At 36.0% G+C, this 25079-nt stretch overlaps 1 protein-coding gene and 1 long non-coding RNA gene across 2 annotated transcripts in view; both read left to right on the top strand.

Moving 5' to 3' along the window:
- Positions 1–3177: 3177 nt before the first annotated feature.
- On the top strand, positions 3178–3711 carry LOC110675231. Its single transcript, XR_002499308.1, has 2 exons — positions 3178–3368; positions 3449–3711. It is a non-coding gene; the product is annotated as an uncharacterized LOC110675231 (long non-coding RNA).
- A 3178-nt stretch (positions 3712–6889) lies between these two features.
- LOC5579011 overlaps positions 6890–25079 on the top strand; it is a 36991-nt gene continuing 18801 nt past the window's right edge. Inside the window, exon 1 of the mRNA XM_021839609.1 lies at positions 6890–7514. The gene's annotated coding sequence lies outside the window, so the exon portion shown is untranslated. The remainder of the gene's footprint in view (positions 7515–25079) is intronic.

Genomic DNA, 25079 nt, shown 5'->3' with positions numbered 1-25079 from the left:
GGTTTTCATGGCTAACTCGATGGTCCCTTAGATCTCAGTTGCACTGGTTTTGTGTTCTGTAACTCGATACCTCCCTAACTCGATGGTCCCTTCAATATCGAGTAAAGGAAAGATGACTGTAGTAGGAAAAACTTAAAAAAAAATCTAGACTTCCTGGAGGAATTCATTCAGAACAGGCTTCTGGAACCACAATACTACCTCATGGGTAAAAAATATTCACCAACTTTGGTTCCCACTGGGAAGTGTTTCCCCAAGCAGTGTTGCATTTGAACGCGTTCAGTTTGCGTTCCAGTTCAAATTTTTGAACGAGAGATCAAGTAGGCTTGAACATTGATCAGTTCAAAACTTTGAACCCAAAGGAGCCGAAAAATGAACGTGAAAGGAAAATTGTTTTCATGGCAGATTTAAAACATGTTTAAACGCAGAAAGACTTGCCTAAGATGTCAATGAACACTTAAGGTTCCATGCATTGTGCGTGATATGAATTCATTGTTGTTTAAAATAGTGTTTTACGGTTTTGTGCTTCACTGTGCATTTTAAAGTGAACGGGCCGTTCGTGAGCAGCGTCATAATCTTGCACGCAAATTCACTGTTTGCTGCGTTCTCGTGCAAAATTAGAACGCGTTCAGTTCACTTTTGGCTCGCGTTCAGTTTGAAATGCATCACTGTCCCCAAGACAGTTCAATCACAGATAACAGCGTATCACGTAACAGCTAGAACAATTATCAATTCAAAATATAGTCATGTGAACAAATGTTCGCCCAATGCTGAAAATACTTCATTTGGCCAATGTTCCCATTGCATTGACGTTATTTTACCCTTTAAACCGTTGTTCAATGTCCTTGAAATCTAACCCTGCTCGTCTGAAAAAACTTCCAAGGTTTGAAGGAAATCTTGCAAGATGACAAATCAAAGAATGCATTTTCAATGTAACATAAACGTCTAGTTTTTTTTAAAACTTGCCATCATGTTACTAATAAGTTCTTTGTAGTTGTTAGCTCTATGGTTCTAACCATAGAAAACCAGCACAAACAAGTTAGAAATTTTGGTAAGCAGATTTTCCATCAATTGTTAATATGTTATCAAAATCTGTGCTTTTGAATATATTTCGAATTTTAGGCCCATCAGTAGCGCAACCAGGTTTTAATTCTAGGGGGGGGTTTTACAAATTTCAAAAGACATTTTAGGAATGGATTTATTTGGATTGTAAAATTAATATAGAAAAATTACAATACATAAGTGTGATACCATTCCACCGCTCTTCTTCTATCTTGCGCTTTAATTATGTTTTGGAGATTTTTAACAATGAAAATTAATTCGAGAATAATCGCTGAGCGCAGCAATTTTTAATAGAAATCATTGACACTATTGTTGCAATAGGTCGAAAATAGATCAGCATTTTAAAACTAAACAGCCGGAAGTAGACTAATTGTTACATCTTGCAGGATTGACATCCTAGAAAATCGATTTCAAAGGTTAAAATCAGTTCTGCTTTCATTGTGATGATTTTATGACCAAATATGTGATTTGTGATACCTTAGATTTTTAATACGAACATTAAACTTTGTTTTTGGATGACTTTGTAAAAAAGCATACTGATTTACTATTGCAGTGGGACGCCAATGCGTTCATATTTTTAATGGGCACATTTTTCCAACTTCTTTCGAACGAACCCCCGATTTGTTTGGTTTACCCAATAAATTGAACGTAATTCATGATCCACATCCATCTCAAAATTGTTTGAAATTTGTTACGGAACCGAAATGCATCCACCGGCAGATAAGTACTTCAATAGCATTCGCTGATATGTTTTTCTCCTTTTTATATAAATCAAGGAATTCGTATGTTCCAACTATTGGCACAACGCTTTCAGTTTGATTTAATAAGTTTAGAAATTTTTGTTATTTATAAGCATGTTATAGTAGTATTTACCAGTTAATTTTGGTTTTTATCAAACTCCACAAAGAGTTTAAGAATAAAACCACACAACTCAAAAGTATATAACTGAAAATTACTAACATTCACATTATTCATACGAATTAAAATAAGATATTGCTTTGTAGTTGTAAGATGTGTAGTGCTGAATTTCACAAGAATATTTAGCAATTCAAAATTTTTCGGCTCTGGGGGGGGGGGGTTTGACCCCCAAAACCCCCCCTTGGTTGCGCCACTGAGGCCCATCTCAACTTTCATGTGACTTAATTTTGGGAAAAGATCTTTCAGATGCTCCGTCACTTTAGAATTTTGGCATTTAGGGTAATAGGGTAGAATCGCAAACACAATGATTAGTTTTAGACAAATCTTTGATTTGTGGATCCCTTCTAAAATACTACTTGTACTTGTCAATTACCAGTGGAGTGACGTTTATTTGCTTGTGTGTGAAATTGCTACATTAATCCCAAAAATAACGACGTAACCTTAGGAAAAATTCAATAAAAATAAATTGTGAAACATTGTAAAAACTCTTTGACAACTGTATTGAAAAAAATAAATTCTGAAAAAAAGATCTAGAACTAGACCGAGAAATCACTACAAAAAATTCTATGAAAATTTTTGTAACAATCTCTCATGAATTTTCACCGGAAAATATCTTGAACAAAAAGCTGGCAAAATCCTAGGAGTAAACCCTACCGTTGTTCACAGATTATGACTACTTTTTGCCTGAACAAACGCGGTTGAGCCCTTAATAAACAAATTAGTAAAAAATGTATCTGTCAGTTCTGTACACGGAGAAAACGAAGTACTCAAAAATAAGTTTTTTATACTCAAAATTGAGTAGAGCAGTCGAACTGAAGTAGTGGGTAAATTTCATTCTGTCAATTACATCAATTTAACCCAACATTTGAGTTCTCTATCGAAAACTCAAATTTGAGTAAAAATCAACTTCTTGCGTTCAGTATCATAAGGGCGTAACTGCAATAATCGATTTCTTTTCATCGATTTTCTCTTTAGCAAATTACTCGGCCGGGCAACTGCTTATCACTGCTTTTTTCGATTTAGTAGAAAGAACTCATGGTCCTTGGGCATGTTACATCGAAAAATGTTACCTATATCGATTGACTTTCGTGAAACAGTCCAAAGAGATAATCGACGAAGAGAAATCGCTCACTGCAGATACGCCTGACATCACTGCAGATACGCCTGTATGATACTAAACGCGAGACTTGTTCTATTTATTGCAGTCATTTAGGCTGCGTTCTAGCCGTTGGGTAATTTAAACACAATTTTGGATGAAAAAATGTAGCAGCCACTTTAAAATGTCAACACAGATCATTCCATGTTAGTCATCGTCGGTGAAGGATGTAAATCGTGATCGTTTCTAAAAAATAGTCGCAAAATTGGTGGATTAGTGTAGTGATTTTTTAAAGGTAAGTGTCCTTGACTTAGTTTCCTCCGAAGAGTTCAGTTTGCCGAAGAAATTAATATCTAACGGACTTTTTCTTTTCAGATCCTCAGTTCTTCCCTGCCACTCGTTGTGAACGATTTCCGGAACCGAGATGCTGGTTACTGATCTCAAAAGAATTACCGCACTGATTTCGACAGATGGCACCCCGCTCCGAGCTTTGTTTTCCCGTTCCAGCCACCCTGTGCCACCGCCTAATTGCAGTAAATTTTCACACCCGATACCAAATGTTTTTTTGCACCGTGAACGTCGCTCCTGGCATCCACGTCGTTGACTAAAAGCTTCAAGCGAATAAAGGTTTTTTTTAATTAATCTTTTGGTCTTTATATATCACAAACACATGCTTATTATATCAATTATGATATTTTTTTGTTTTGGATTTCGCTTCGTATGAAAATACCTATTTTTGAGTTTTTACTCCCAAGTTAACGTTGAGTAAAAATCACCCACCGATTTGATTTGGTACAATTACTCAAATTTGAGTACTAGGCTATTTACTCAAATTTGGGGTGACGCACTAACGTGCCGAGTTGGGTCAAAAGAACCCAAATTTGAGTATGTCATTTTCTCCGTGTACGAGGGAAAGGTAATCAACTGTTTTCTGGACCAAAGCCAATAGAACTCAATGTGAAAATCGTATTTCTCCCAGCGGACTACCCAGATCGAGGCGTGAATGTCCCACTTTGGGCACGGGATAGCGGGAAAAATATCAAAAGGGTGTATTGGGTATTTCTTTCACCACTGGACTGCGAAGTGCGGTCTCATAAGTGCAAAATGCGAATAAAAGTGCGGGATTGCATCGAACCATGTTGATGTCTTCAAAGCACTTATTCTTCGTAATAAGCTTTTGATATATTTTATGCATACACGGCCAGTGGCCCAGTCGGAAAACATTCCTGATGAAAAGTTTTCCGGTCTGGGGCGAAATTTAGCGTGACATAATTTGTGTACCATCCCTAACAGGAGAGTTTATCCGGAAGTGGCTATTAACACGCTGTGGTATGTGTTTCATGACCTAAAGACCATTACTGTTCTTCCTTACAAATCTTATGATAGGCTGTCCACTTGCTGTCATTCATCAACACTATCATAACATATTTAAAAAAATATCAGTTCCGTAAAGAATATATTCAATAGCTACGTGAACAATTTTTGTATAACTAATCCGAAAGAATATTTGTGGATAGTCCAAGGCAAGAATTCCTGAAGCAATATAGAACAGAAAAATAAGACGTTGATACCCAATCTGCTCCAAGTGGACATTTATAGAAGTAAAACAAGATAGGGTAGGTGTGCCAGTAATGGACATGATGGTTCCCTTTTTCGTCATACGTGATAATTTGATTAAAGCCTGTCCACGATAAATTTCGGACACGGATGGCAGGTGTACCACAGAAAGTTCGAGAATTTTACAGAAAGAAGGATTAACATCCTTGTCAACTGTTTATTTTGTAGATATAACTCTTTTATTCTGAAATAAACAATCGTTTTTGTTGAATTATGAGTAACTTTTTTTTTGCTGCCATTATTTGGGTGTCCGAAATTTAACGTGGACAGGCTTTATATTCAAATTTTTAACCATTCTGTGTGTTTTAGTAGTTTGATGTCAAATGAATCTTGATGTTAAAACATTCAAAAATATCCACAATGAAAAATTTTTCGAGAAAACACATATGGCCAACTAGGGAACCACTATAGCCATAACTGGCACACCTTTCCTATTCAGACAAATTATTTCCAAGATTTGTTTTCCTTCCGCCTAGATTTGTAGCATAGAAATCGAAGCGAATTTCTGTCCGTCACCAGTAAAGCACAGAATGTGTGTTTCTCGGGAAGGTAGTTCCGATAACTTCTGATTTTAATCTGTATCTGCAGGGACGTGGAAAGATGTATTTTTTTATCAAGCTTCCTAGTGTAAGGTAAAACTGCAGGAGTAATACATGGATGACATTCTGGATACATTCATGAAAAACAAAGAATTTTTAGATTTCTGGAAGAAAACGTGGATGAATTCTTGAAGGAAACCACATGATCAAGTGGATAAATTCTTTCTTAAAAAAACACCCTCAAGCATTTTTTTTGCAACACTCTGGAATAAACCTTTGTGGATTTCTTCGGAAGACATTCTGAAGATATCTTTGGAAGGTCTCCTAGAGTAACGAATTGAGAATTCGGTTGAAAAATTAGTGAAATTCTAGGATGATTTTTTTATAAAGACATTTACACCGTCTTCAGCCAAAGGCTGCACAGAATGAACGATCACATACATTAGACAACGGACAACGCGGAACAACCAGTGGTCCAGTGATTGATTTTTCGTTTGACGAAAAGTTTCCACCGACTGGAGCGGGAATCGAACCCACACCTCGTGACACAATACGCCTAAACGACTGACGCCGCTAACCGCACGACCACAATGCCGTTGGTTAACACGCCCAGTCTAGCGTATTGGGAATCGTGGGATCGAAGCCTACCAGAACGATTCTATTATTTTTCACAATTTTACATCTCAATTTATCCAAATTGACTTTTGTGTCTACGCCCTTCAGGTATTTAAAAAAAAAACAAAGCAATACTTAAGAAAATTATTGGAGATAGTAATTTAAGAAATCTCAAGGATTTTCTGAAGCAATTCTTCCAAGCATCTTTTAAAAAATCGCTGTTAATTTATGGGTGAATTGGGGAGAAATCCCTAGAAAAATTTCGGGGTATATGAAGACGAAATTCCTGAAGAGCATTTTGAATTCGTTATAATCTCTGATGGTTTCTATGTACAGTTTTACATCAGGATTCAATGCAAGCAAAATAAGTAAAAATGAGACTTTGGAGACCATTTTAGATAAGATATGTACTTTAGAAACTTTCTATTAAAAACAGAGACTTTTTAGTCTCTAGAAAGAAACCTATAACCGGTCCTGTTTAATTAAAATGAAAGCTATGACCAGTCCGTTTTAATTAAAAAAAAGAATATCCTTTATGTTCATCTCCTTTTTAAATGAATTTTGTTGACTTGTCTTTACAACCAGTGAGGTTGTTCTATTTCCCTCACCTATTTATCATGGGTTCAATCACAGGGCCGTCCCTTTCCTTGTACATTGTAATTGTATCTATCACATGGGAATACCTAACTAAATCATTTTAAATGTTGCAAACAAACCTAACATTGCACCACTTTTAAAACGTAGTTGATGGGCCTCTAAACTAGCGTGGTGTTACACATAATTTTTTGCTCTGTTCATACAAAAAATACAGAAGGTGGTTTGTTGTCAGAAAAGCCATTAGCTAGGCTAAACACGATTGTAATCCTGAACATTCGATCCCCTACCGAATATCACTTGCACAAGCATCCCACCGGAAAATTCAAAATCCCACGCATGCGCCTACATTTATACCACCCCTTCATTTTTCGCTCATATTCGCCTGCTGGTATACTGCCATTCCTGCCAGCTTGCGCCACACATCGTCAGCGAAAAAGCATTCACTTCCATCCCGAGTTCCGAACGAAAAACAACTCCCGTGCCTCGCCGTGGTCCGTAGAGAGAGAAAATTTTCGCGACGCCAATCGACTGTAATGGATTGATGGAAAACTGAAGATTTTCCCCGTTTCCCGGATTGGAGACATCTTGTGTGCGGTGCCAGATTTCGGTTTCGCGTCCAGGAAGTCTACTTTTGGGAGTTTTCAGTGTGATACGTTTCGGGGTGTTCAATGATGGAGTGGCCCACCAGGGATGATTAGGCCAGTCAGTGCAAGAAGAAAGAACAATGTTTCGCCCATCCTCGATGGGAAACCTTCGAAGAGGGTTGTGAAGGGATGTGAGGGGATACGAAGGGGAATCAGTGCCTACTGAGTGTGACGGTGCAAAGTGCAAATCCAGCATGCCTACAATGTATCCATGAGGAAGAAGAAGCTAAAATTGCACGGTGGAAAAAAGAAGGAATTACCTACTCTGTGATTTTGGAAGGACGAACAAGAAGAAGAAGAAGCAGAAGAAGGATAATAGAAAAAGCGGAACAACGAACGATGATTTCGAGCAGAGGCCACCACTCGACGACTGCCGGCGGAGGCCTGCTACTGCTGATGTTCTACGGGATTGCGGCCCTTTCTGATCTAGTACGAAGCACGAAAATTTGGGTTTTGGGATTTGAACATTTTAATTTACCTTCAGTATACAGACTGTTGTGTCCTTGTCATCGATTCTTCATTGGGGTGTCCCAGAAAAATATCAATTATGGAAAAGTCGTGGTGGTCAACCCTGGAATAAAAAATATGCTGATTTATGGCAGAATAACTCATTTTTTTACAAAATCGTTTTGAGTTTCCTCCAGATCGATTTCTGAGAAATATAGACTTATTTGTTAAAAATTGTTGTATTGTACAGATGTTTTCGAGGCATACTATTTTGCAATAATTTTTCTAAGAGTGTTTTTGGCATTCGCTCGGTATATGATTTTAACCTTCCAATCGTCGCGCGGTTTGCCACCGTCAGAGCCATCACGCTGCTGTTATGAACGAAAAGCGAGTTTTTTTCAATAGTGTTGTACAAAATACAACAGCGCGACAACTGAAGTGTTCAATAAACAAAATAATTTTTGTATTGACAGATATATTTATAATCTAAAAAACATTTATTTTAGCTGATAACGCAATTCTCTTATAATTTTATCGAACATAAGCGAACAAATTACGTGTTTGCCTCTTTGCATTTGACAATTGAAATCAGTTGCATTTTGAGCCGAATTCAACAACTCTAGCGAAATCATTTGTTCAGTCTCGGAAATCTTATCAGGGGGAGACGATAGGTCGAACATTTCTCTGGCATTAAGAATATTAATCATCTGTACGATTTTGAGAACTGAAACCCCCTTTTCAATAGTACTATTTAATACGATCATTTTTGTAAGAAAAGATTGATTTATTTTGCAATTCCTTTGCATATCAGACTAGTTTTTATCGAAAAGCTTGATTTCCTGCTGACAAGTTATCTCTTGGTCTATCTTGATACATGGAAAATTCCGGCAAGGAATCGTCCAAGAAAACGTTTTTTTTTTTTCTAATCGTAGTACCTACTCAGTTGGAAATAAATTTCAGCTTAAATGGGAATCGTTGAAAAAAGTTTCTCCAAAAAAAATTTTCTTGAACAATTCTTTTCAACAATTCTTAATCAACAAACATTGGCTCAGTGTAGGGATTCTTATTGAAAATAGGATCGATGCCCTTAGAAATAATCCAACTATAACAATCATTTTCGTAATTGCAAAAAATGTTGTATGCAACTCGTTACAAAACTTTTCGAATTTTTGTACCGTAAAACGGGGTAACTTTGATAGTTTTTTCGAAGAAAACTTCAATATTTATGCATTCTGTTTCAAAGAATTACAATTCATATTTTTAGAACAAGTACTGACATCCTAGCTATCGATTGCACTTGATAAATTGTCAAAAGATTTATTCTGAATGGATTTATGATTTTTCATATAATCGAAAGTCGGTTTTCTGTTTTAGGGTAACTTTGATAATGGAGTTTTAATTGAGCAAAATTGAATGAATTACGGAGCATTTATAGGGCGTTGCATATCTCTAGGCGTTGAACGCTGTATGGAAATTTCTGACTTAGATTTCAAAAATGGTCCCAGTTTGTAAAAATGGTTTTCGCTAAGAGATTTGAGACCGAATTCATGTTCTACTATAATTAGGCTGTCATGGATAAGTGACGAACTCATTATGAATTTATCAAATAGTGATCGTAGAACAGATTGTTTGTAAGCGTTGCAAAAATGCTAAAATCTTGTAATTTTTTTATATTTGCCTATAAGTCCTCAAACGCACTTGATTCCAATGAAAATAGCTTTGACAGGAAGTTTCATACTAATACTTTTTACTTTTGCATTCGTTTTTCTTAAATGATCGACAGAAACTTCGTTATTTCGTTTAATATGTTGTGGGTCTCGTACTATCAAAGTTACCCCGTTTTACGGTACTTGTAATATTTATCCAACTCTGCAAGTCTCTTTGGATAATTTTGCAACTTGTGCTGAAAAAAATCATATTTCTACTTGGTACCCTAAATAATAAGGCGGCTGGAGATTGCCGTTTGAGTGAATTTATCTAATCTAATCTAATCTAAGCGCTTGTACAGCCAATATCGAAAAGCATCCTGGAAATACCTAAGTTTATTTAGGTATTTTCTTGTCAGTATTAATATTTGCAGAATATCAACGATATTATGCAAATATTAAATTGGCCAGGCCCACTGTGCAGACTTTGGGGTTGAAGACGACAATTTATTGAAAAAATCATAACGGTTAGGTTATTCACGCATGAATAAACTGATACCGTAATCCGGGGTAACATTGATCAGTTTTTAGGATAGTTCTTAAATATTCTATTTAAATAACGAAAATGTTGCAAGTTTTATATTTTTAAAACAAGTACTGCCACCAATAGCTCGTGACCATGTACTGTATTTTGTTTGTTGAAAGATTGAAGCATGTTTTTAAAAATGTTTCAGGCAATTTTTTTAATTTAGATGATATGGGGTAACATTGATCACTTATGTAAACAACGTTCGGTAATATTGAAATTGTCGTTACTTACTTGAATCATGGCTTCTGAAGCCAAATATGATGGCCAAACGCTTACAAATCATTTACTTTTTGAGTTTTTTTTTTTTAAATTATAAACACCTCGAACCGCGGAATACGCTTAAAGGTAGGCAATTTCCTAAGGAAATTCTACATTCTCAACAGAAATTCGTTAACGTTGCCTAATTTAATATTCTTATAAAAATTTTAACAACGGAATCGTTTTTGGCGATGTTATTTTTAGTAAGAATCACATTTTCCTTGCTCATATCATCGCTTGCACAACTTATGTGAGACATGAATCTACGGTAGTGTCATCCTTATCCATTAAAATTGTTGTTTCAAAAAGTTGTTAAATTTACGCATGAATTAAATGCAATTTTCGAAAACTTCTTAATTTTCATTAGCTTATGCACATAAGAAGGAGAAGCACAATTCATGATTTGGAAATATTTAAAGCCTGTCCACGTTAAATTTCGGACACCCAAATAATGGCAGCAAAAAAAAGTTACTCATAATTCAACAAAAACAATTGTTTATTTCAGAATAAAAGAGTTATATCTACAAAATAAACAGTTGACAAGGATGTTAATCCTTCTTTCTGTAAAATTCTCGAACTTTCTGTGGTACACCCGCCATCAGTGTCCGAAATTTATCGTGGACAGGCTTTAATCAATAAATGATGATACGAACTTTTTACGAGATGGGCCATTCCGATTAATGTTACCCCGTAGTCAAAACCTTTTAAATTCAAAGAAATAAGAAACGAAGACAACCGTACCAACCGTTTCGACTCAGGGCTATAGGTAAAATTGTTGTGGGTGGTGATGCTAAGAAAGTTAATGCACACTCCTTAGTTGGTCTTCTGGGATGGAACATAGGCATTTCTTCCTCATGTTTTGGCTCTAGAGCCATGGTTTAAGCGCCTTTGATCGCTCTCTGAAATGAAATAAAAACTTATTTTGCCCCTTTCTGTCAAAACGAAACTGTGTCCCATAAAGACATTTATGCAAAATAATAAACATGCTTTCAAAAGTAATAGTATAAAAGGTTGATACAAATATAAATTAAGAATAACAAGAATATGAATACGTGATATATCTCACCAAATATGAGATCATGTTGGCAATTTGATTGAAAATCATAAAATTAAGTATTGAAAATGATCTCACCAGATTTCAGCAGTGTACACGCTTGATCTTTTCGTACAGATCGATGATCTTGCTGTCTCCACCAATTATTGTATGTTGCGCTTTGGACTATTGGTGCATCGTTCTGTCTGCCATGTACATAATTGGACGCGAAGACTAGTACTAAATTTTCGTTGTTAGTGTTCCAGTACTTCCAACCAAACCAAGATTGTGGAGACCGTTGTTTTCTATTCCTTCCGCAACAACGAATGTTCGAAATTATTAATCCATAATCATCCAGTGATTGTTAGTCACCGTCAGTCACTTCTTGTTCTTCATTTCATCGAAAAATCTTCTCAGTAAGTAACGTTTTCTGATGCAGACACTTCAATATTCAACTTAATTAGGTAATTAATGCATCAAATAATCAAAACACTAAGTATTAGATAATTAATTGGAATAAAACTATTCCATTTTAATCATTTTTTTTTATTTATCACTAATAAATCCTCATATTAAGTTTTTTATATTTTAAAATCTTTTATATTTGTTTGAATTTGACGGACGAAAATTTTATATGACCTTTGTCGAGCAAAGCACGCTTCCGGAGATCGCCGTTTGATATATTTTTCAATTTCATTTCCATCAAGATTTTGGCTGTTAGTATTCCGATACTGGCCACAGAGTCTTAAGGTGAAACAGTTTGGAATCATTTTCTAAGATTACACTGAAACTTCAAAGGCACAAATCTCGCGAAGAAAGCATCCAACAACAGTGAACTTTTTTTTTTGGTTTTGTACACTAGCAGAAAGATTAAAATAAGAAGATCAGAAACGTTTGCCAACTATTTCTCCAGTTGTGTGCCTTTGAAAACGTGAGTAGGGGCACAAGGCGGCCATTCTGACGGCCATCTTTGAATTCCGAGATGTTTCACCTTAATGTGTTTCAGGCGCTCTTCAAAAATTAGACGCTTTTCGACGCCGTTGATTTTAGAGATATGGTGTGTTTGGAATAATTTCTTGGCAAGGAAAAAGTTTTGTGATCAATTCACCAGCAGTAAGATAGACAAATTATTTTATCTAACATTTAGGTAGATAGTGTTATCGACAAAATAGGAGAAATGACAAAATTATCCAACTTTATCAAACATACGATTTTTCAATCTCTTGTTATTTTTGAAATATTTGCCATTGTATTTAAATGACCTCTTAAAATATGATTTTTATTATAACTTTTTCCAATATTTTTTACATTTTTTGTGTATTCTACTATTTTTTTGCCACACAAGAATACTCTTTTTCTGAACAATTGCATGAATATACCTTTTAAAATAACAAAGTTATTCATGAATTACTCTTTTCACATCAGGTAGTTTAGACCCGCATGCCTGCTTCCGACGTAAAATCGCACCGTTAAGCATAAAAAATATGCAAATATCATATCTTAACTTTCGGCAAGTGACTAAAACTTGTGTCAATAAAAATGTATGCATACGCTCTTAATTAAACAAAAAGAAACTATTTGTCCAACAATTCTTTTTTTTATTTACCTTTTTCCACATAAACATTTGGCCGATTTGCCGTTTGGCAGAACGCCATTTGGCCGAAAGGGTCATTTGGCCGAATGCCATTAATATTTATCTAAATTTATTAATATTTTTGCTGATAAATATATAACAGACACAAGCTCTGGTGGGGAAATTTTAATAATACGACGCATTAAATATTAAGAAATAATGAAAAAACTGGAAAAATAGAGCAACTTTTGAACCTTAATATCTCCAAAAGCGCAAAAAATCGCAAGCTCAAATTTTCAGGCAACATAGAACAATACTTGATGAAACGGATGTAAAAATTTCAGAGAGGTATATTTTGGTGTTTTTGAGATACAGTAATGTCCCGATTTTGTCAGCCCCATGCTGCATTTAGGATTGACAAAATCGGGAAAAAGCTAAAATCGGGATAAAATTTTTCGACTGGTTTCAAGTTTTATTTTAACCTAAGGACTTAGTTTTATGATTTTGTTACTATAAAAATTATTTTTTTACTTTCATTTTCTATGTACCGTAATCCAAGGTAACATTCATAAGCTTCTTGGGTAATTATTAGGAATTTAAATTTTCAAAAATTCGATCTTTAAATGGTTGTACAGATGTGGCCATGTTCAAAAATGACTTTATGCACCCAATATTGCCAGTATAGATGTGTTTAGTCTAATAAAAAATATATAAATTTTAGGCTGAAAAAATCGGGAAAAAGAGAAGCTAAAATCGGGGGTAGACAAAATCGGGTCATAAAGGGTGCTAAAATCAGGGGTAGGTAAAATCGGGTCATTACAGTATTTCAAGTTTTTTACTATGATTATATTACTCCAATACAGTTAAATTTCCACAAGTCAATCTTAAGGGACGATCGATTTTTAAAAATAACGAGTCATGGAACAAAAACTTTCACAAAACTGTTTAAAAAGCCATCATAGTAGCTGTTGCTGCCAGCACTGCTTGCAATAGGTCCATAGTGACAGTGTAAGGCAGCTAAAGAACAATAAGCAGAAGTCTATTGTATAAAAGTAGCGTGATTACTGATTTGATGTCGAACAGCAAGATGAAACGTTAATCATTTCTAATCAAGTGAATTCGAAGAACATTTGGAGTTAAATTTCAAACTTATATGATAAAATGAACTAAAACTAAGTGTGTATCACAGATATAATCACAGATCGTAAGTTAATCTTAAAACTAAATGGAATACATTAAAAACTACATCTAAATCACAGATAAAAGAATAAGCCTCGGAATGAGCATAGCACAATAACGGAACAAATTTACCCAAGGATAAAACCGAAATTTGTAAGTAAAATTGTTATATTCCATTCACTGAAAAATAATAAAATAAATTTGTTAGCTTATAGCTAACTCGCACCTAACCCTGAGTTTGCGATCTGCTCATAGAAATCGGCTACATATTCCTTGTTCAGATTAAGAACAGTTCATTGAGTTGATATCGAGTAATGTAGATGAAAGTGTAGGTAAAAACTGGGCGCATATTTGTTTTGCTTCAATAATTCAAATGATATAGTATGTCATGAAAAACTTGATCATGTGTCAGTTAATTGTTGTCATCATGTCTCGAGGTGAGCAATTTATTTTATGAATGTGTTATTTTTAAAACGGAAAATCTAATTTTAAAACATGTTTATGTCGATATCACTTAATACTAAAATTTCAGAGTGCACGTTCTCTTGTCCGGAGCTTGTAGATTTGTTTAAAGCGGGGAGAGCGTTGATCCTTGGATGTTTCGAATGAGAGGATACAGATCAAAGGTATCAATTTGGAGATAACTTCGATTTTGAGAACTGTTAGGTTATTTAACCTTAAATATGTGTTTAATCATCTGATTTGCTTAAATTTTGAGCTTCCGGAAAATTGTAACAGATGAATTCGAAATGAAATCCAAAGCCAGCTTGTACTGTGAGCAGATATAATAATTTCATGAAATAATAAAACATATTTTTCTGCTAATTTTAAAATACATTCTAATATTTGCCACGAAAATATTAATCGCGTAGTGAAAAGAAAACCGTAAACAAATTAAAAATTCTCAAAAAAAACCAAAATATACCTCTCTGAAATTTTGACATTCGTTTCATCAAGTATTGTTTAATGTTGCCTCAAAATTTGAGCTTGCGATTTTTTGCGTTTTGGAGATATTAAGGTTAGAAAAATTTTTCAAGTTTTTTCATTTTTTTTAAATTTTTATGCGTCGTATTATTAAAAATTCCCCACCAGAGCTTGTGATTGTTATATATTTATCAGCAAAAAATATTGTATGACATGGTTCTTAAAAATGACAAATTCGGTGAAATATATCGTTTTTTCACTGATTTTCTCTAATTTTAGCAATAACTCGAAAACAGTAGGCTGTGGAATTTTGACGTCTTCGAGAGAGTTGTTTGTTTTATCAAAATGAACAACTTTGCCAAACATGCCAAGTCTTAAGAGCGTCACAGTGAAAAGTTAGATTGTGGCGCCACCTATGCAGACATTTACGAACAATCCGTTTATGTCAGTAGATGGCCCTCGTTGTTACAAATAACTTTGCCGAAGACACCAAATACTGGAAACGCTTCGTTACCGAGTTATTAATTTTGTCCCGCCAGATTGCGTCCTTGGCCCATAGTGCAATGGATGTAGTTAAGCCCAATGAGTCAAATTTCGGGTGAATGCATTATTCTCAAGCTTGGGTACAATGTAGGGTCAGTGTTCCCTTAGTGGACAGTCCCCTATAGTCGCACTAAAGGCTTTTTACAGCCGTTTTGCTATAAATCTTTTCAAAATGTTTTTTGACATGAAGGTCAGAAGCTATTTATCTAAGTACCATTGATACACAGCTTGATTTTGTTCAAAAAATGATCGAAATAATTAGTTTTGCTTAAAATTTGAGCTCTCTTGCGCCTATAGTAAACCAATTATTCCTATGGCAGCACTACTGAGAGAAACTATTTTTTATTGTACGAAATAATTAATGAATTAAGAACTTTTATTACATCAAACGAAAGCTTTTGATCCACACTTTGAAGGAAAAATATAAAAGCTTTGTAAAAAATACGGTTTTGATAAGTATTTTGCCAACGCCGTGATGCTAGTGTTACTATAAGAACAGAAATTAGAAAAAGTGCTACTATAGGCACATGTATTCCTATAGTGGCACAAGCGATAATAAATACAAACATTTGAGTTTTCGTAGTTTTCATATTTTTCCCACAATACCAAGATAAATAGCTTCCAGATGATGTAAAAATAATGACGCTAGCTTTGTTTTTCGATTTCATACGAATATTTGTTCTTAGCTATGCGGCTATTGGTACATCGACCCTACTCAATTTTGCGTTGAATCAAACCAAATTTAAGTAAATTTTCCTTATGACTTCAAAGGAAAAATACCACATGGAGGCCTTGGAAATTAAGCCAAATTTGGATTATTGTGCCCAACTACGGGTTTGCGTTGAAACCACTCAGGTTTTAGTAGATCTGAGTTGCCGTACAGATAAGAACAACCCCAGTGTTGTTTCACCTCAAAATCTAAAGATGGCCGTCACAATGGCGGACTTGTGACCCTACTCATGTTTTTAAAGGCACTGAACTGGAGGAATAGCAGACAAATGTTCCTGATCTTCTTATTTTAAGCTTTCTGATAGTGCACAAAACTAAAATAAAAAGTGCACTTCGTGAGATTAGTACCTTTGAAGTTTTTGTGCAATATTGGAAGCTTGGTTCAAAAAATTTTCACCTTGAGCACAAGGAAGGTACTGGCAGCTCTTTATTGCTACCCCAACGTTAATCTGGTTCTAAAATGTAAATAACCATACAAAATAGCGACCTAACGTAATCAATTTTCTCGAAAACATGTTTTGTTTGATTTTTACTGGATTTTGTGGTTGAATCGCCAACAGAGCGCACGTAGTATATCATAGCTTACAAACAATACCTTTCAAGCGCATGGATGCTCTTTGGGTAAGCCATTTGACGGCCGCCCTCCACCCTTGGTTATGCCAAGTAAGGACTTCAAAAGTAAAGCACTCAAGTAAAAATTCTCCTTATTAAAGTAACTTTGACAGCTGATCCAGTATGAGCGAAATGTCACATTTACTTGCGGAATAATTGAGCGGCACATTGTTCCGTACGGAAAAGTGACAGCTCCATTTGATTTAGGTACCGACAGAGGCGCGTCCTCGTTTGTAACCATGGGTAGGACAAACGGTGAAGCTAAGAAAAATGTAAACCCTATGGAATCCTAGACTGAACATTTAATGTTACTATATTTGAGAGATTCAAACGCAAAGGGGTGTAAGTTACATTTTGGTCGGTTTGGGTTGAAGATATTCTACTGCTTGCAATCGTTCTAATGATATTTTCAGGTGACTGTTTCGCTCAACAGAATAAATAATATAATTCTTAGAAGACTCAGAACATACATTTCAAGATATAAAACATTTTTGAACTTACTTGATGCTTCATCTAGAATTTATTCAGATAAAATGTTTAGATATCACTTCGGAAATTTCTAAAGGAGTTTGACAATTTGTCATAGGGAATTTCTCCAAGAATTTTGTTTTGGATGCCTCAAGAATTACCCGAGGCGAATCACAGAATTTTTCAAGAAATTCATACCCCTCTAAGATTTTATCCAATGATAAATCCTTGGATTTTTTTGCAAGGTTTCCGGTCAAAATATCTTCTAAAATTCAATCAATAACTTCTACAAAAACGCCATTAAAAAATTAAGGAATTTCCTATGAAATTGTCTTTGACAATTTATTTGAGATTTCAACTCGAGATTTCTTTAAAAATATTTGCTCCAGAGATTTCTTCTGAGGTTTCTGCTAAAAATTTTTTGTAATGCTTTGAGAATTTCTCAAGTGAGTGTTTAAAGTTTTTTTTTTTCTTCTAGGGAAACGCCAGAATTTTTTTTTTTAAGTATACCCGTGAAGCACTTTTAAAGAAAATCCTGAAGTCATCTCATATAAAACTAGTGAAAGTCTTAAAATTACTCTTAATGAACAATGATTCCGGAAATAACGCCTGGACTGTTGAGGAAGTTTAAGAAGATAGAATTTCACAGGGTTTTCTAAAAAAAAATACTCGAAAAAAAAAATTGGGTAGAAGGTTGTGTAAGCATGCTCATAGGAATTATTTGGAAAATGGTTGTAGTATTAACTAGTGTGAAAACTTTATTTAGCTTTCAAAGATTTCATGGGAATTTTTGAGAAATTAAAAAATAAATGTTTGAAAAAACTGCAGGAGTAATACTTGGACGAACTGCTGGAGAAATTCTCAGAAAAAAAGATGTTTTCAAACCTGGTAGAAATCGTGGATGAATAGGGTCCTAAAGCCCTGTCCCAATTTTAGTGCCAAACGTTTTGGTTTAGCGTTAGCGTTAGCGTTAGCGTTAGCGTTAGCGTAGTTACGGTATACTTCGTAGATTGGATACTAGCAACATTCATGTTTCTTTTTAATAATCTCATCCTGACTACTTTCAAGAACAAGGCAGGGGAGTATACCTTGTTCAAATCATAAACAAGAATACTAAAAGCATGAATATCGCTATTCCCGGCCACGCCCATCTTTACCGTAACTTGGGATAGGGGAAGGAAATGTTGATGTAGCGCTTACTTAATGAGAGGCCACCGACTCAGCGACACCCTCATAAGTGCTACGGAGTTGGAAGTTGGGGAAGGTATATTGTCAGGATTCGCCTAGAAAGCTGGCGATAGACCATACATATTTGTTGTTTAAGCGTTTTCAAATTAATCTTTTGAATGCCGGCAATCAAAAGAGAAAACAATAGCTTATTTATAGTATAAATAGTATTACGCGAAATGCTTGTCGATTGTGCAGTAATATTTTTGCTCGATAACCAGTAAAAAGCAAAACCGATCCCTCCAGGGTCATCGGATTGTATAAAATAACGATACGCGTAAAAAAAAAAAATCACGCCTATTGAAAAACTGTACTGTGCCCATTGAAAAACTGTACTGGGTGGTACTGTATTTTTAGATAATCGAAAAACGAAAGGAAGCGCGTTCGAATTAAACACCCTAGGATAACACAGTCGGTTTTTCTGCTCAAAATTATACGAAAAGCAGAATCGATCCCTCCAGGGTCATCGAACGGTTAAAAAGCATCCACAACCGATTGTTAGTTGCGTAACACCCGCCCGGACAGAATGCGCAATCTGAACATAATTCTCAAACTCCGAAAATAACATTTTCCGTTCAAGAAACGATCAGAAGTTCCACGACGCGGACAAAAACGATCCGGAAGGCGCACAAAAGAAAAAGTATCATACTGGAACAAACTCACCGGATTGATTCTCTTAATGTATGTGCTGCCTGTCACTTCCGGATGGTTCGGTGAACTTAGGGCAGCCAAAAACCAACAGTACTGAGGACACAAATCAAACAAATCACTTTTTCATTTTTCACTTTTCACTATTCCATTTCTGAATGTAAAAACTGTCCTGCTTGGGCTTCACGAAGCACTACCCAGCAAGACGCTCCAAAAAAAAAAAATCTCCGGAGACGAAAACATGCGCGAAACCGTGAGCTAAATCTATCGGACGACGCAAAACCGAACTGTCCTGCTTGGGCTTCACGAAACACTACCCAGCAAGACGCTCCAAAACAGGAAAAAAAATCTCCGGCGACGAAAACATGCGCGAAACCGTGAGCCAAATCTATCGGACCGACATTTCCCGATGACTCCTTTCTCCAAAAAGTGATGCAGTTCCATTTTATCCGCTCAGTCGGGAATGAGCGAAAAAAAAAAAAAAAAAAAAAAAAAAAAAAAAAAAAAAAAAAAAAAAAAAAAAAAAAAAATCTTAGTGCCAAACGTTTTGGTTTAGGCCAAAAACACATGTTTACTTAATTTTTAATCTTTTTCGTTTGTGTGTGTTCAAAAAAACATTTTTTATGGTATTTGAGATTTTTTCACTCCCCTTGGCTTAAACTCAAACTTTGGGTGTATTTTGTTTTCCGTGTCTCTTCCTAAATGTCAAATAGGAATAACCCCAGTGTTAAAACTAAAAGCCCTGTGGTGTTTTTGTCAACTAAGCGAACGTCAAACATCATCATAAGTGTCAAAGTTCATTGATGGACCCAATTTTTAAAATAAAGTTTAAATATGATATAGCCGTTAGGGGTCATGCACAAATTACGTCACGCTCCAAGGGGGTGGGAGGGGGTCAAGTCATGCGTGACAAGCCTTACAAAATTTTCGGAGGACTCATACAAAAAACGTGACAAAGGGGGGGAGGGGGTCAAAAAAGTTGAAATTTAGCGTGACATAATTTGTGTACCATCCCTTATATGAGCGGGAAAAAATGCTAAAGTAATTGTAGTAACATGCTATTTCGTGTTATTAAATAAAAACAAGATTTCATCAAACATTTTAGGGCCCTATTCTCGAAGGAATCTACATGAACAGGAGAAGTAATTCTTGCAAGGTTTCATGAAAAACTTCTTAGCTATAATTTTTTTTTTTCAAATCTTTGAAATAAACTTTCGAGAATTACCTCAGGAGATATTCTATGGAAATCTTGGGAAGATCTTCTAAAGTAACAATTGGAGAATTTATTTCAAGGACTAATAAAAAAAAATATTTGGTGGGAATTCTAGGATAGCTATGCAAAAGAAAATCAAGGTAGTACTCGAAGAAATTACTGGAGGTAGTAGCTTTGGAGTTCTGAAAGATTTCCTGGAGTAAATTCTGGAGAAATTCTTCTAAGCATCCTTTAAACAAATCTTTGGAAGAATTTCTGGGAGAATTGGTAGAGAAGTTTCTAGAAAAGGTCTGGAGAGACTCTTGTGCGAGACCCTGAAAAAATCTAAATAAAATCACTATGATAATTCTTGAAGCTTTTCCTCTGGGAATCTTGAAAAGCCTGTTGGATCCGATAAAGTTTCTGAAGGTTTATCTGGAGCCTGTGGAATTTGGCATCAGAATTAGGAAAAAAATAATTTAGAGCAACCGTAACGGTGCGCGACTAAACTAAATTACATAGCGCAATATCATTACGCTGATCCATACCGGGCGCTGCTAACCAGGGTAGCAAAATGACAGCGCTGCTTTCGGAAAGCATCGGGTGATCAAATTTAGCAGCGCGATAGTTGCGCTGCTATTCGATTTGAATTCAAGCATACGGTGTGGGATATGAAATTCTGGTTGGAGTTTTGGAAATCTGATGCATGATGCGCATGAAGTAGAAATTTCAAAATTTTGGGAATTCGGGTAAACCTTCAAGATTTTGATAAGAATACTAGGAATCTGATGCAATTATTGGAAATCCGATAGAAGTTTATGAAATATTCGAAAATCCTCGTTAGAATTTATCGATTTCGGAGAATTATGGGATTTTGGGATTCCGACTGGAATCCACGGGATTCCGCCTTGAATCCTAGGGATTCCGACTGGAATCCTAGGGATTCCGACTGGAATCCTAGGGATTCCGACTGGAATCCTAGGGATTCCGACTGGAATCCTTGGGATTCCGACTGGAATCCTTGGGATTCCGACTGGAATCCTTGGGATTCCGACTGGAATCCTTGGGATTCCGACTGGAATCCTTGGGATTCCGACTGGAATCCTTGGGATTCCGACTGGAATCCTTGGGATTCCGACTGGAATCCTTGGGATTCCGACTGGAATCCTTGGGATTCCGACTGGAATCCTTGGGATTCCGACTGGAATCCTTGGGATTCCGACTGGAATCCTTGGGATTCCGACTGGAATCCTTGGGATTCCGACTGGAATCCTTGGGATTCCGACTGGAATCCTTGGGATTCCGACTGGAATCCTTGGAATTCCGACTGGAATCCTTGGATCCGACTGGAATCCGACTGGAATCCTTGGATTCCGACTGGAATCCTTGGAATTCCGACTGGAATCCTTGGGATTCCGACTGGAATCCTTGGGATTCCGACTGGAATCCTTGGGATTCCGACTGGAATCCTTGGGATTCCGACTGGAATCCTTGGGATTCCGACTGGAATCCTTGGGATTCCGACTGGAATCCTTGGAATTCCGACTGGAATCCTTGGGATTCCGACTGGAATCCTTGGGATTCCGACTGGAATCCTTGGAATTCCAACTAGAATTCCGACTGGAATCCTCGTGATTTCGGCTGGAATCCTCGGGATTCAGACTGGAGTCCTCGGGATTCTGATCAGAATTGGAAAGAGATTTTGATAAGAACACCGACTGGAATCCTCGGGATGCCGACTGGAATTCTTGGGATTCCGACTAGAATCCTTGGGATTCCGACTGGAATCCTCCGAATTCCGACTGGAATCCTCCGAATTCCGACTGGAATCCTCCGAATTCCGACTGGAATCCTTGGAATTTCGACTGGAATCCTTAGGATTCCGACTGGAATCCTTAGGATTCCGACTGGAATCCTTAGGATTTCGGCTGGAATTCTCGGGATTCTGACTGGAATTGGAAAGAGATTTTGATAAAAATACCGACTGGAATCCTCCGAATTCCGACTGGACTCCAGCTGGAATCCTTGGGATATCGTCTGGGATCCTCGGGATTTCGGCTGGAATCTTAGGGATTCCGGCTGGAATCCTCGGGATTCAGACTAAAGTCCTCGGGATTCTGACTGGTATTCCAGTTCCAAAATTCTTATAATTCCAGTCGGAATCCCAAGGATTCCAGTCGGTGTTCTTATCAAAATCTCTTTCCCATTCTGATCAGAATCCCGAGGACTCTAGTCTGAATCCCGAGGATTCCAACCGAAATCACGAGGATTCCAGTCGAAATTCCAAGGATTCCAGTCGGAATTCGGAGGATTCCAGTCGGAATTCGGAGGATTCCAGTCGAAATCCCAAGGATTATCAAAATCTCTTTCCAACTCTGATCAGAATCCCGAGGATTCCAGTCGGAATCCCAAGAATTCCAGTCGGATTCACCATAATTACGGTCAAATTTACAATATTTCTTGTAAGATTTACAAGGATTCCGGTAGAATTGGCAAGGGTTCCAATCAAATTAGCATCCAATCGAATTCATAAACAATCTCAAAAATTTCCGATAAAATTCTTATAATTCCGCACCAGAATATAATAGATATTCCAGCAGAGTTACAAAAATTCCCAACCTGAATTGATCACCATTTTTTTCACAACTCATATGTTAACCCAAAATGCAACGACCGGTACGGAAACGAGTTACTAAATATGGTAGCCACCGGTGTGAGAATGAGTGACTAAACTAAAATGACAACTCTGGGGGTGATCATTTTAATCACCCAAATAGTCGCCCCCGTTAAAGATGCTCTTAGGGATCATTTTGATTAAAATAGAGACTTGAGAGACCTCCTATTAAAAATAGAAACTTTTAGAGACTTTAATTAGGGACCAAGTCCAAAAAAAGCCCTGTCTTTGGGATTCTTTATTGGATTAACTTGTGTAATCATTCGTATCAAAATGAATGAATATCCTTGATATTTATATCTCTTTTAACCAGTTTTACTAGGCAAATTTGACAAAAATTGACCAACTGCTTGTCTTTACAACCAGTGAGATTGTTCTAATTTCCTAGATAACAAATTGATGAAAAGTCAAAATTCTATTCATTTGTATAGTTTTGTTTGCTTTGCACCGAAGTGACCCTAAAAGCCAAGATTTTCAACAGAAACTATTTGAAAATATTTGAAAATTGTTTTATCGCGCAGAAACTCTTCCAAATGTTTCACTGAAACTCCTTCAACAATTCTTCAAGAGATTACTATGGAAGTTCCAGAAACCTTTCAAGAATTACTTCCTGGAACGCTCAGTGCAATTTGTCTATAGGTCATAGATATTTTTAAGAATCTCATTGATTCATTCAGAAATGCAATAGAAGATTACTCCATTTGTTTTTCTAATTGTTAAACAAGTTTCTTGTTACAATTCTTACAGTTAGTTTCCCATAGATATTCTCAATCGTTCTGCACACGAGCTTGTTTGTTGGATACAAGATACTACGTAGATTCCATACTAGCTATATTCATGTTCGATAATCTGCCCATAAAGGCATAACTGTCCCATATGGAATAAGTAGGCATTGAGAAAATAGAGCTCAAAGTTTGAAGTTTTCATTCTCATACAAATGTTTATAATTTTCTTGTAAATTTTTGAATGCCATATTCATTCAGTTCCACCCCACAGAATACTTATTTTACTAATATTGATCAGTAAAAAATATTAAGTCGAACATAATTGCTACTAGGGTTCATAGTTCATATAGAGACTGTTATGTCTTTATTTTTCAATATGGGACTGCACCAACTTCATATTTTTCCACAACATTTTCAAACAAAATCTATAAATTTCCATATCCATAGTGAAGAATATATTTAAACATGAATGTTGCGATGAAAAAAGGTGTTGGTTCGAAAATCAATATGGGACAGTTATGCTTTTATGGGCAGTAATCTCATCTGGACTGCTTTCAGGAACAAGGCTGGGGAGTGAACCTTGATCCAATCATGTACAAGAATACCAAAATCATGAACATCGCTATTCCCGGCTACGCCCATCTTTACCGTGACTTGGGATTGGGGAGGGAAATGTAGCACTTACTTAACGAGATGCCTCCGACTAAGTGCTACGGAGTTGGGGGTTGGGAGAGGTAGTGTAAAGGTAAGAGCTCAACACTGCGCGAAAACTACGTTAGGAATACAGCTTCCAAGTAAACCTGACTGTTGATATGATTTTTGTGAAATTTTGCTACAATTTCTTAGTAACAATTTCACCTTGAAAACGTTATATTGAATTCATGCGCACCTTTGATTTAGATTTTACTGTGTTTTGACACACTTGTTGACGAAAAAGTATGACATAATGCTTCGGAAGTTTCAGGACAAACTGCAACCTACTATGAATAACTTTGAATTATCGGTAAGACTTCTACCGTTTGTTATATAAAAGGGTTTCTGGTTTTAAAATAGAATACCGTACATGTACTTAAAGTCGAATGTTTACCAAACGATGACTTGAAAAACCTTTTGTTTTATGTATAAAAAGGTACTATAGACAAGAAAATTGAATATTTTCATAATATAATGTAGTATGAATGCCAAAAAATACTCATACAAATATGAGAAAATATTCATGAATAAATAGTAACCTTCAAACTGTAGGAACTGATTCTATGAAGGAAAATATTTGACAACTGCGAACGAAACAGCATAATTATGCTCGATCGACAACTGTCATAATGTTACATAACGAGATGTGAGACGATTATTCGAAGCATATTATTAGTCCAACATTCTAAAGTGTCCTAAAGCTGAAACAATTAATATCATAATAATTGATCAGGCTAATATGTTTTGATTGCTATAAAATGATTTCTTTAATGTTTATAGATAACAATATAAATAAATATTCCGTTTTAAAATAATTATTTAAACTATATTGTA

Source organism: Aedes aegypti, chromosome 1, assembly GCF_002204515.2.
Source record: "Aedes aegypti strain LVP_AGWG chromosome 1, AaegL5.0 Primary Assembly, whole genome shotgun sequence".
In the NCBI taxonomy this organism is placed as follows: Eukaryota; Metazoa; Arthropoda; class Insecta; order Diptera; family Culicidae; genus Aedes; species Aedes aegypti.
This window is presented reverse-complemented; position numbering and strand designations above follow the sequence as displayed.